Source organism: Primulina tabacum, chromosome 16 (assembly GCF_025594145.1).
Source record: "Primulina tabacum isolate GXHZ01 chromosome 16, ASM2559414v2, whole genome shotgun sequence".
Classification (NCBI taxonomy): Eukaryota; Viridiplantae; Streptophyta; class Magnoliopsida; order Lamiales; family Gesneriaceae; genus Primulina; species Primulina tabacum.
The window spans coordinates 6,715,528-6,720,917 of record NC_134565.1 but is presented as its reverse complement, the minus strand read 5'-3'; positions in this window follow the sequence as shown (position 1 = coordinate 6,720,917).

Sequence of the window (5,390 nt, the reverse complement as noted above, 5' to 3'; positions counted from 1 at the left end):
ACCGTGATAAAGCTACCGCATTCCTCTCGGAATTGGGCATTGATTGAGTTAGGAATGACAGACTGATCCAGTCTCCGAGTACTAGCTCGTACATGAAAACGTACATATATAATTCTATTACTGAGATTGGTGACGAAGAGGTGATCAGAATACACAGAGTGTCGAGAGTTGATTATATCAGACCGTGATTTTGGTTGACTTTGCACGTTTGGCAGAGTGTACAGCAAGAGTTGGGTATGAGATTATATCTGAGTACTGCGTATTATTCACCGACTGACGGACAGTCAGAGGGGATTATCCAGATTTTGGAAAATATGCGTAAAACTGTAGCGCTTGATTTTAGCACTAATTGGCAGGATTCATTGCCATGTGATGAGTTTACGTACGACCACAACTATCAAACGAGTATGGAGATGGAACCGTTTGAAACGTTGTACGGTAAGAAATGCATATTCCCTCTTGATTTGAAATGATATCTCGAAGGTTCTAGACATTGAACCTGATATGATTAGAGATGTAACTGAAAGATGAAGCTGATTCAGAAAAGAATGATTACAGCTCTGAATAAACAGATGAAATATGCCAACGTCAGAAGAGGACTGTTGATATTTGAAGCAGAAGACTGAATATTGAATTAATTGGAATTAAACAGACTTGATGACAGATGACGGTGTTGATTTGTTATGAGCTGTTGATTAGTATATACGGATGTTGTATAGCCAATATTTTGATATTGATTTTATCAAAGTACTTCGAGTTATATTATGATATTATATTTCTTGAAGTATTACTCCAAATTGGAATCAGAATCAGCAGAATAAAGTTAGTTCAGAACGAAGACTATTCCGTTGTTGAAAGTTCAAGGGAATGGTTAGTGCATCAAGGAAGCTATTTAGAAGACAGAATATGAAATGAAATAAAGATTCTAGAATTGTTTCATTGAGGTAAGTTTTCTACTTAACTCCTGTATATACCTCCTTCTTGTTGCTGATTTGGTATCTGATATGATTACCTGTGATATACGAGTGATCGCTTGTGATTTCGGGGACGAAATCGTATCTTAGGGGGGGAGAAATGTAAGGCCCGAGAATTTGATTACCGTGATCTGAAATGATTTGGTGATAATTGAGGTGATTATAGACAGAAATGATTAGACCGAAAAAGACGGAAGAAAACACGAATTATGTGCGAGGACAGTACACCTCGCGCATATGCACGACATAGATGCGCGCATATATATGCGCGAGATAGACAGAAGACCTCGCGCATATGCGCGACGAGTATGCGCGCATATGCGCGAGTTGTGTTGAAGGTATTGTGCGTGACCAGTAGGTCTCGTGCATATGCGCGGCTTGTGTGCACGCATATGCGCGAGCAGTCCAGTAGCAAAATATTCGAACAGAACTTCCGGCGCATATGCGCGGGCCTTGGACGCGCATATGCGCGCGGCATGCAAAATATAAAATCGACAGGTGGTTCATCGTGCAACTTGATGTATATATATATATATATACAAGCCTTAATTCTTCAGATGGAAAGAAAAGAAAGAAAAGCTCCGAGGAAAGATTTCAGTTCGGATATTAGAAATTCGATTACGCAAAATCCATCCGTTCGATTTTGAATCCGAGTACGGTATCGTGTTTCTATCAACAGGAGCTTCAACTAGACGTAAGTTTTATTACGTTTTGACATGATTGGAAATTATGATATTGGAGGAATTATGATTTGACTGATATATGGTGTTCTGGATACACTGATCAGTATATAATTGAAATTAGATCGAAGAACGGACTGTTTATGTAATTGTTATGATTCTCGGAAGTGATATGATTGAGATTGCGCAGATTTGATGTTATGACCTGTTATTATTGAAGATTATGATTCGTATTGATATCGATTATGAGTTGTGTTATTATATCTGTGATGTTGAGATTGACGGGGCTATCAAGACTGTATTGTTATGCCGTCGAAATATCAGTAGATTTATTTTGATCAGGTTCGGTATTGATTGAGATGGTATCATGATATCGTTGATATGGATCAGATTATGTTTGATTTGAGTATAGATCAGAACGGGTTCTGAATTGAGTTATACACTGACACAGTATATTCGATATTGTCATTTCAGATTGGATACGGACAGATTTGACTTCGAGACTTCGACTTCGTCAGACCGAGATGAGAAAGTATAAATTGATGTTGATGCGGAATTGCACAACTCGAGTTTGGTTTTACTTGAGTTTCCCAAAATCACATACTTTACTTTATTGCATTGATATTTGCAATTGAATGAAATGAATATCTTTGATCTATTGATTTATGTATTGAGTCATAGGTGGATATGCCTAGGCAGAGACGATTGATCTCGTGACAGGGGTGCCTGATAGTGATGGAATCGTCACGGGCACATTGCACATTGTCACAAGATACTGATTTGGCGAAAGTGCCAAAGTCTGTGACGGATAGGTCAAGACGCCGGACGTTTGGCTATATCGTAGTGGATAGAATTGGAGTTTCTTCTATTACTGGTGTTCGATATGGAAAGAGCCAAAGTCCGTGAATAAGAACGTACCACCACCCCGATCGGGAGTGTAGGTGGGTGTATGTTCTTATTCCGATCGGGATCCCTAGATTAGGATGAGTCGAGTCAGAGTCTAAGAATCACGGAGTGTGATTCAGAGTTTGTATTGATTCATGTTTTTGATTTAATACATGTTATGAAATATCTATTTCATGCTTTTATATCTGTTTATATGAAATGCATGTATACATGATTTATACTGGGAATGTAATTCTCACCGGAGTTATCCGGCTGTTGTCTTGTTTGTATGTGTGCATGACAACAGGTGGGACATGATCAGGATCAGAAAGAGGATGAGAGATGATAGTTAGCGTGGAGATCCGGGCCCAGAAGCAGAATAGGATCAGCACTGGATGTATAGATGTTGAACCTAGTTGAGATAGAGACATGTAGTACATGACTTGTACTTTTATATTGACATGTATATTAGATAGATTATTATTATGTTTCCGCATTTATATTAAAAAAGAAAAAAATTTAGTCCCACTTTTCTCATTGGACATTAATAATGATTAAGACATGAATTAGAGTCCGGGTCCCCACAATTTTATTGTGTTGAGTCCATGTTTGATTAATTTTTAGTCAAAAGTTATGCATATGGTCATCTTCTCATGTGTGGTGGTGGATTTGCAGGAAAAAAAAAAACCAAAATAAGGGAGTGTGAGTGCATGAAAAACAAGGAGTCAGTCAGAAGACTGGCGCTAGGGCGGTTGTTTTTTTACCACCCCAACCCCATCGATGAAGAATGCAGTACTAAAATGGAGGATAATGCTCAAGGGTGATAATTTATTACCGCCCTAGTGTGCTCGGATAAAACTTCAAGTACGCAGAAAAAACACCTCGCACTGGGCTGTAATTTTGACAGCCCCAGCATGACCAATAAGGAAAAAAAATTTGTGATAAAAATTTTATCAAGTTGGCCGATCTTATAGGAGTCTTGATCGAATATAAATGGGTGCATCCCTAATACACCAGAAGGGATGAGATTTCAGAATTATTTCAAGTCGCCCTAAACGAAGAAATGTCTAGAGTCAAGGAAGCAAGAAAGAACTCGAGATTTTCACACCTTGTTTTCTCACTCCTTCCTTTCTTTTAGTATTTTTAGTTTAAAGACATTCAAACATTGTTTTAATATTTTTATGATGACGTTTGATAGCTAAAATTTACTATTTGTTGAGATTTATGGGATCCTACCACGAAACGTTGGTTTAAATAATTTAATTCTAGACTTTTTCTTTATGTTTGATTATGTTACTATTTTTATTTGAATTGTTGAAGCGTAGCTAAATTCTTCAATATCTAACATTATGATTGAACTTGAGATAATATTTTTCAATAAGAACGACTAACATAACCATGGATTTATAATTCGCATAGACATATGAAATTAAATACACGTTGATAGTGATAATCCAATAGATCGAACGTTAGGGGATTCCACAAGCCGTTTTTGCAATTACCTTTGATAAATAGTTAAAGAAATTTAATATTTCATTGTGTTGAATTATTTTATTATAACTTGAGAGAATATGCTAATAATTTAGGGGATTTTGTCAAAAGCATGAACGGTTGTTGAATTTAATTATTTGTACTAACCATGGGTAGTGAACTAAAATTTTCAAAAAAATTATCCATACTTGATTTTAATAATCTCATTTAATTTATTTTTGTTTCTCATTGAATCATATTTTTCTTTGAATTCTTAGCAAATAAACTCATCTCAACTTATTGTTTACACTTAGCTGAAGATTTCATTTTCGAAAATAACAATTTTGTGACACAGTCTCTGTGAGACGATCTTCGTACTTTGTATACTATATTTTAACTTGTCTCATGCACTTGTTTTTTATTCGAGCGTGAAATATTTATTTTATTGTGGATTTTACGGTGCAAGGAAAGCTCGATCAGCACTATTATGCATGTTATCGTTTTTTTTCAGATATAAAAACGACTATAATATGTTTAAGTAGTTTTTAGAATAAGAGAGAGACTAGAAGATAGGATCGAGAGAGTTTGAAAGAGTGATATGATCAAGAAAGAGGCGCTTAATGAAAGAAAAATGTAAAAAGTTGTGGAGAAGGCACTTCAATGCTAGACAACAGGAGCCTCAGCATCGGTAACACAAAATGTCAGGCGCCTAGTTCCTGACAGAGGCGCCCAAGAACCAATGGCTCGCAAATTCAAGCCCAGAAAAGTGAATGTAGAGGCCTCAGTGCTTAGAGTCATGCATAACAAAAAGATTCAGAGTTTTGGAAAGTGAAAAACCAACATTGAGGTGTTTAAATAATTGTGGATGGTTTCTTATAGGGGATTCAGCATATTGAAGACAAAAAAAAAAGTTAAGGCTAGAAAGACAAGAGGAGTCGAAGAACAACCTTGCCACATCTAGGGACAGAGAAACGATATTTATCATCGTTTTATTTCTGTCTTCTCCAAATCTTTGAATGATGTTCAAGAACATGATTTGCGATTTCTTTAATTCCGTTATGAACTAATTCTATTGTATAGAGGGACGACGTAGTTTGACTTGAAAATATAGTTTAATCATTTGATTGATATATTTGAATTTTTCGTTCCATTTATTTGTATTTTCTTGAATTGTTTTCGTTCAACTAATTGATAACTGTAAATTCAAATCTTATAGAGATTTTAGGGATTTTATTTGTGTTTATCTAGAATTTTTATCCCTTATTTTGTGTTTATCTGATTTAATTTTATAATAGTTGTAGATAATTTGGAAGATACGATGATTTTACAAAACTTCAAAAGAAACAAAATATCAAAAGAAACAAAATAAAATATTCTTATA